Source organism: Nerophis ophidion, linkage group LG01 (assembly GCF_033978795.1).
Source record: "Nerophis ophidion isolate RoL-2023_Sa linkage group LG01, RoL_Noph_v1.0, whole genome shotgun sequence".
NCBI lineage: Eukaryota > Metazoa > Chordata > Actinopteri > Syngnathiformes > Syngnathidae > Nerophis > Nerophis ophidion.
In genome coordinates, this window is record NC_084611.1 from 46,196,627 (window position 1) to 46,205,798 (window position 9,172).

Below are 9,172 nucleotides of genomic sequence, written 5' to 3' on the forward strand. Positions count from 1 at the left end.
GAGGCCATACCCCCTCCTCTTCTTTTATTCTGCTAAATTGTCCTTCTACTTGTACAAATGACTTTTATTCTTGTAAATCATGTTTTTACGTACATAGAATTGTTTGAATGATTGCAAATCATGTTTTTACTTGCAGAAAACAGTTTTTTATACTTTTAAATATGTTTTTTTTTTTTTTACTAAGAGAAAATAGTTTTACTCTTGTAAATTGTGTTTCTATTGGTAGAGATGTTTTTAAACTCAGAAATTGTGATTGAACTCATGGAAATGTGTTTTTAGACCCTCAAGTGGTGTTTTTATTTCTGGAAAATGTTTTTCTACCTGGAAATGTTGTTTGGACTTGTGAATGTTTGGTTGGAATCAGAATCTGTTCTGTGTGTTTCAGCCTTTGCAACCTCTTCCATCACACTCCACTTTCATGAAATCTCCCCAATGTTTGCAAGCACACACAGTAAACATGTAGTACATGAAGTATTTCAAACACAGTAAACATGTAACACATGAAGTATTTCAAACACAGTAAACATGTGACACATGAAGTATTTCAAACACAATAAACATGTGACACATAAAGTATTTCAAACACAGTAAACATGTGATGTATAAAGTATTTCAAACACAATAAACATGTAACACATGAAGTATTTCAAACACAGTAAACATGTAACTCATGAAGTATTTCAAACACAGTAAACATGTGATGTATAAAGTATTTCAAACACAATAAACATGTAACACATGAAGTATTTCAAACACAGTAAACATGTAACTCATGAAGTATTTCAAACACAGTAGACATGTAACTCATGAAGTATTACAAACACAGTAAACATGTGACTCATGAAGTATTTCAAACACAGTAGACATGTAACTCATGAAGTATTTCAAACACAGTAGACATGTAACTCATGAAGTATTTCAAACACAGTAAACATGTAACTCATGAAGTATTTCAAACACAGTAAACATGTAACACATGAAGTATTTCAAACACAGTAAACATGTGACACATGAAGTATTTCAAACACAATAAACATGTGACACATGAAGTATTTCAAACACAGTAAACATGTAACTCATGAAGTATTTCAAACACAGTAAACATGTGATGTATAAAGTATTTCAAACACAATAAACATGTAACACATGAAGTATTTCAAACACAGTAAACATGTAACTCATGAAGTATTTCAAACACAGTAGACATGTAACTCATGAAGTATTACAAACACAGTAAACATGTGACTCATGAAGTATTTCAAACACAGTAGACATGTAACTCATGAAGTATTTCAAACACAGTAGACATGTAACTCATGAAGTATTTCAAACACAGTAAACATGTAACTCATGAAGTATTTCAAACACAGTAAACATGTAACACATGAAGTATTTCAAACACAGTAAACATGTGACACATGAAGTATTTCAAACACAATAAACATGTGACACATGAAGTATTTCAAACACAGTAAACATGTGATGTATAAAGTATTTCAAACACAATAAACATGTAACACATGAAGTATTTCAAACACAGTAAACATGTAACTCATGAAGTATTTCAAACACAGTAAACATGTGATGTATAAAGTATTTCAAACACAATAAACATGTAACACATGAAGTATTTCAAACACAGTAAACATGTAACTCATGAAGTATTTCAAACACAGTAGACATGTAATTCATGAAGTATTACAAACACAGTAAACATGTAATACATGAAACATTTCAAACACAGTAAACATGTAATACACAAAGTATTTCAAACACAGTAAACATGAAGTATTTGTCTTGGTTCCAGTTTCAACAAGCAGCTGGTCGGAGGCGGGACCAATGTGGACCCTCAGGTGAGACGCTGGTTTGTACATCCTTCTCCCAGACCTGGTGACCATGGAAACCCCTTGTGTGCCAATACGGAAATGGAATAGCAAAGAGTGATATCATAATCCATGACAACATAGAAAGTGTAGTAAATCAGTAAAATAGGACGTAAAATGTAATTGATGTGGTCGATCCACTGGCAAGTTATTAATGACAGTCGCCACTTTGCACAAAATATACACTCTATTTGACTTCAAATAATCCATAAAATCAAATAAATTGTAGTATCACAGTAGACTAGGAAATCAAATGTAATTTATGCGATCGCTCCTCTCACATATAAGTGACAGTCTCCATCTTGCACAAAAAGACTTGAAATAATCCATAAAATCAGAGCAGTTGCAGTTAATTAGTAGAATAAGACATCAAATTGCAATCGCTCCTCTATCAAATTATTAGTCACAGTTGCCACCTTGCACAAAATATGTCATCAAAAAGACTTAATAAAACCACTAGATTATAGAAATTGTAGTGAATCAGTAAAATAGGACGTTTAATTTATGTGATCACTCCCCCAGCAAGTTAATAATGACAGTCACCACCGTGCACAAAGTATATACTCAAAATAACTGAAAATAATCCATAAAATCATACAAATTGTAGTAAATTAGTCGAATAGGACATCAAATGTAATTTATGCGATCGCTTCTTTAGCAAGTTATTAATGACAGTCGCCATCTTGCACACAATATATAGAATCAAAATTACTTAAAATAAACCATAAAATCTAAGAAATTGTAATATCACAGTAAAATAGGACTCATTATTTAAATAATCTAATCACCCCTCTTGCAAGTTTATTACGACAGTCGCCACCTCGCACAAAAATTATGATCAAAATGACTGGAAATAATCCAATAAAAACCCACCGGAATTGTAGCAATTTAGTGAAATAGGACAGATAATATACTGCAGCAAATGCCATCACTCCTCTAACAAGTAAATAACCACAATTGCCACCTTGCCCAAAATAATTCATTAAAATGACTGGAAAAATCCCATAACATCATAGAAATTGTTGTAAGTCAGTAGCATAGGGCGGATAATATGATTAATGCCATCGATCCTCCAGCAAGTTAGCAATGACAGTTGCCACCTTACACAAAATGTATTATAAACATGAGCTGGAAAAATCCATAAAATCATAGAAATTGCAGAAAATCAGTGGAAGATAAAGTATGACATGATTAATGTGTCTCGACCATCCAGCAAGTTAATAATGATAGTTGCCACCTTTCACAAACAATATATTCAAGATGACCTGAAATATTCCACAAAATCATAGACATAGCAGTAAATCAGTAGCATAAGACGTATAAAATGATTAATGCAATCGCTCCTCCAGCGAGTCATTATTAACAGTTTCCACCTTTCACAAAATATATATTTAAAATGACCTGAAATATTCCACAAAATCATAGAAATTGTAGTAAATCAGTAGAATGGGGCATATGAAATGATTAATGCGATCGCTCCTCCAGTGAGTAATTAATAACAGTTGCCACCTTTCACTAAATATATAATCAAAATGACCTGTAAGAATCTATAAAATCATAGAACTTGTAATAAATCAGTGGAAGAGGAAGTATGACCTGATTCATGCGATCGCTCCTCCAGCAAGTTATTGATGACAGTGGCCACCTAGTATAATGTAGTATTTCTTACTGCAAAAAGGCAGTACAAGTATGTGCTGTGTACTTTTCCAAGGACTATTTCCAGCATGCAGACGCACCATCAGGAGTGTTTTCATGTGGTCTGGCTCCGCCCACCTCCAGGCCGCCCATTAAAAAGTGGCGAGACAGAAAAAAGGCAGCTGGTATGTTCTGGAATGACGAGCGGGAAAATGTGATCAGTAAGAAAAAGTATCATGAGCAAGTAATTAATGACAGTTGCCATTTTGACACTTGTCATCAAAATTTACTTGAAATTATCCATAAAATCGTAGAAATCGTTTGGAATCAGTAAAATAAGACGTATAATTTCATTCATGTGATCGCTCCTTTAGCAAGTTAATAATGACATTTGCCACTTTGCACAAAATAAGTCATGAATATGACTTATAATAATCCATGAAATCCTTTAAATTGTAGTAAAACCAGTAGACTACAATTAATTATTGTTGTGGGGTCACAAGTGTGCTCTTTCCTGACGTGTGTCAATCCCATTTTCACACAATGGAACTGTGTTGTCTAGCAGTCACACAGTAGGAGCACGTTAGCACGTTAGCTGAGCAAACATGTATAATAAGAATGTGTTGTGTAGCAGTCACACAGTAGGAGCACGTTAGCTGAGCAAACTGGCCCGTCTAAGCGCTGTCCTTGTTGTCGGCTCCCAGCGACCACGCCAGAAGGACTGTGGTGTATGTCGCCATCTTGGACCACTGCGTCTCACACACACACACACACACACACACACACACACACACACACACACACACACACACACACACACACACACACAGAGATGACAGCAGGCAGGCCTTTAATTTGGCGGGGCACAAAGCAGGAGTCCACAGGGGAGTGAACCTATCATAGAAGTCATCTGGGCGGAGGCGGCCTGCACCTTCCCTGAGGAACACCAACTTTTTATATTTTTAGTCTTTTCTGAATCCTTTTTATTTATTTCTTTCTTTCTTTCTTTCTTTCCTTCTTTCTTTCTTTCATCATTTGCCCCCCCCCCACATGTTTGCATACTGCCCCCCACACATGTTTGTATACTGCCCCCCCTACATGTTTGTGTACCCCCCCACATGTTTGCATACTGCCCCCCGCCCACATGTTTGTATACTTCCCTCCCTACGTGTATGTGTACTCCCCCCCACATGTTTGTATACTCCCCCCCCACATGTTTGCATACTGCCCCCCCTACATGTTTGTATTCTCCCCCCCCACATGTTTGCATACTGCCCCCCCACATGTTTGTATACTTCCCCCCTACATGTTTGTATTCTCCCCCCCCCCACATGTTTGCATACTGCCCCCCCCACATGTTTGCATACTGCCCCCCCTACATGTTTGTATTCTCCCCCCCCACATGTTTGCATACTGCCCCCCGACACATGTTTGTATACTTCCCCCCTACATGTTTGTATTCTCCCCCCGCCCACATGTTTGTATACTTCCCTCCCTACGTGTATGTGTACTCCCCCCCACATGTTTGCATACTGCCCCCCCTACATGTTTGTATACTCCCCCCCCACATGTTTGCATACTGCCCCCCCTACATGTTTGTATTCTCCCCCCCCACATGTTTGCATACTGCCCCCCCCACATGTTTGCATACTGCCCCCCGACACATGTTTGTATACTTCCCCCCTACATGTTTGTATTCTCCCCCCCCCCACATGTTTGCATACTGCCCCCCCCACATGTTTGCATACTGCCCCCCCACACGTATTGTATACTGCCCCGACACATGTTTGTATACTGCTCCCCCTACATGTTTGCATCCCCACCCCCCCACATGTTTGTATACAAACCTCGTTTCCATATGAGTTGGGAAATTGTGTTAGAATACGGAATACAATGATTTGCAAATCATTTTCAACCCATATTCAGTTAAATATGCTACAAAGACAACATATTTGATGTTCAAACTGATAAACATTTTTTTTTTTTTAATGATCATTAACTTTAGAATTTGATGTCAGCAACACGTGACAAAGAAGTTGGGAAAGGTGGCAATAAATACTAATAAAGTTGAGGAATGCTCATCAAACACTTATTTGGAACATCCCACAGGTGTGCAGGCTAATTGGGAACAGGTGGGTGCCATGATTGGGTATAAAAGCAGCTTCCATGAAATGCTAAGTAATTCACAAACAAGGATGGGGCGAGGGTCACCAATTTGTAAGCAAATTGTCGAACAGTTTTAGAATAACATTTCTCAACGAGCTATTGCAAGGAATTAAGGGATTTTTCCATCTACAGTCCTTAAAATCATCAAAAGGTTCAGAGAATCTGGAGAAATCACTGCATGTAGGCCATGATATTACGGACCTTTGATCCCTCAGGCAGCACTGCATAAAAAACAGACATCAGTGTGTAAAGGATATCACCACATGGGCTCAGGAACACTTCATAAAAACACTGTCAGTAACTACAGTTGGTCGCTACATCTGTAAGTGCAAGTTAAAACTATACTATGCAAAGCGAAAGCCATTTATCAACAACACCCAGGAACGCTGCCGGCTTCGCTGGGCCCGAGCTCATCTAAGATGGACTGGCGAGTCCACATTTCAAATTATATTTGGAAACAGAGGACGTGTTGTCCTCCGGAACAAAGAGGAAAATAACCACCAGGATTGTTATAGGCGCAAAGTTCAAAAGCCAGCATCTGTGATGGTATGGGGTGTATTAGTGCCCAAGGCTTGGGTAACTTACACATCTGTGAAGGCACCATTAAAGGGGAACATTATCACCAGACCTATGTAAGCGTCAATATATACCTTGATGTTGCAGAAAAAAGACCATATGTTTTTTTTAACCGATTTCCAAACTCTAAAAGGGTGAATTTGGCGATTCAAACGCCTTTCAATTGTTCGCTGTCGGAGCGATGACCTTTCACCCGTGACGTTACAATGGGAAGCAGTCCACCATTTTCTCAAACACATTACTCACACAAATGAGCTCTGTTATTTTTAGTTTTTTCGACTGTTTTCCGTACTTTGGAGCCATAATACCTCGTCGGGGTGTTGTCGGAGGGTGTAACAACACTAACAGCGACGGAGTCAAGTTGTCTTACGTGGAGTGTGCATCGATTAGCACGGCATGCTAATCGATGCTAACATGGCAGAAATGACAAGAATGTGGGGATATCCTGCGACACTCAAAGCAGATGTATTTCCAACGATAAAGTCAACAAAATCATAAAGGTGAGTTTTGTTGATGTTATTGACTTACGTGCTAATCAGACATATTTGGTCACGGCATGACTGCCAGCTAATCGATGCTAACATGCTATTTAGGCTAGCTGTATGTACATCTGTAGCTATATTTGCATCCAGCCTTTCCCTTCACCCACATTTAATGCCAAACAAATACTTACCAATCAACGGCTTTAAGTTGCTCCAGTGGTCAAAAGATACAATCGTTGGTTAGAAGGCGATCGCCGAATAGCTTCATTAGCTATTCGCTCAATAACTTCAGTTTCTTCTTCAATTTCGTTTTCGCTATCTACCTCCACACTCCAACCATCCGTTTCAATACATGCGTAATCCGTTGAATCGCTTAAACCGCTGAAATCCGAGTCTGAATCCGAGCTAATGTCGCTATATTTTGCTGTGCTATCCGCCATGTTTGTTTGTTTTGGCATCACTATGTGACGTCACAGGAAAATGAATGGGTGGATTTACAGATAGCAAAAATCAGGCACTTTAAAGCCTTTTTTGAGGATATTCCATGATGGGTAAAATTTTGAAAAAAACTTCGAAAAATAAAATAAGCCACTGGGAACTGATTTTTATTGGTTTTAACCCTTCTGAAATTGTGATAATGTTCCCCTTTAAGGAAAGAATGAATGGGCCCATGTATCGTGAGATTTTGAGCCAAAACCTCCTTCCATCAGTGAGAGCTTTGAAGATGAAATGTGGCTGAAATTGTGATAATGTTCCCCTTTAATGCTGAATGGTCAATACAGGTTTTGGAGCAACATGTGTTGTCATCCAAGCAACGTTATCATGGACGCCCTTGCTTATTTCAGCAAAAGGGCTAAATTGTTATGATCCGCTGCGTGGATCATATTCTGTTTGGCTTTTTCAGGTCACTTTTGTTTTTCTGTTAGTGTTGGACTCTGCTTAGTTCCTGTTTATGGACCTCTGACTTTGTTACCATAGCAACTTATTACTTTCACCTGCCGCTTGTGGTCCTGACTCACACCTGTTTGTCATCACTGACATTATTATTTAAGCCTGCCTTTGCCAGTCAGTCAGGCTGGCTTCTTTGTTTTTGGATCACTCGACTGCCATGTAAGTTTGTCTTGTCTGCTAGTCTGTGCTGGTTGTCTCAGTCTGTGCTAAGTGTTAGCCTCTGCTAGTTGTCTCAGTCTGTGCTAAGTGTTAGCCCCTGCTAGTTGTCTCAGTCTGTGCTAAGTGTTAGCCCCTGCTAGTTGTCTTAGCTTCCGGTGCGGTCGGCACCTCATCCAGTCAGTTTGTTTTCTGTTTTTGTACCAATGTTGTTATTTTTACCATCAAATCAAGTCCTTACCTGTGAGTCCTGTCTGGATTGTCTTTTGCATCCTGGGAGAACAAAGTCTCCCATCACCATGCGACACCCACGTGACATAAATAGCAAGACAAGTAAGTGATTGAAAGTTGTGATGAACGTACAGATGTGAGGTGTGAAGCACATCTGGAGATTTAAGTGCTGAAAATGCAAAATCCAAAATGATGCGAGACATATCTTGAAGACTTTTGTGAGCGGGACACTTTTGGATCCCTGACATCTTTAGTGGGATGTGTTGGAAATGTCATTGTTGACTTAATAAACAACTCAAATCAATGAAATACTTTATTGGGGAACAAAAAGTTTTTTCTAACAAAAAGGGCATAAAACCAACAAAACAACATTAAAAAAATAATTAAAACTTAGAATTGATACATTTTTCCGAAGTCCATCTGGAGATTTAGGTGCTGAAATTTAAAAAATAAAACCTCGAATATTATCTTTAACACTTTTATGAGTGCGACCCTTTTGGACCCTTTAGTGGGATTTATTTTCTTTTAAACACTCATTGTTGACAAATAATTATTGTTATCATTGTTGACAAATAATCATTGTTGACAAATCTTTGTCATTGCTGACAAATAACCATTGTTGACAAATCTTTATTGCCATTGTTGACAAATAACCATTGTTGACAAATCTTTATTGTCATTGTTGACGAATAACCGTTGTTGTCATTGTTGACGAATAGCCGTTGTTGTCATTGTTGACGAATAATCGTTATTGTCATTGTTGACGAATAATCATTATTGTCATTGTTGACAAATAGCCATTGTTGTCATTGTTGACAAATAACCGCTGTTGTCATTGTTGACTAATAATCGTTGTTGTCATTTTGACGAATAATCGTTGCTGCCATTGTTGACGAATAATCGTTGTTGTCATTGTTGACGAATAATCGTTGTCGTCATTGTTGACGAATAATCGTTGTTGTCATTGTTGACGAATAACTGTTGTTGTTATTGTGGACAAATAACTGTTGTTGTCGTTGTGGACAAATAACCATTGTTGACAAATAACCATTGTTGTCATTGTGGACAAATAATCATTGTTGTCATTGTGGA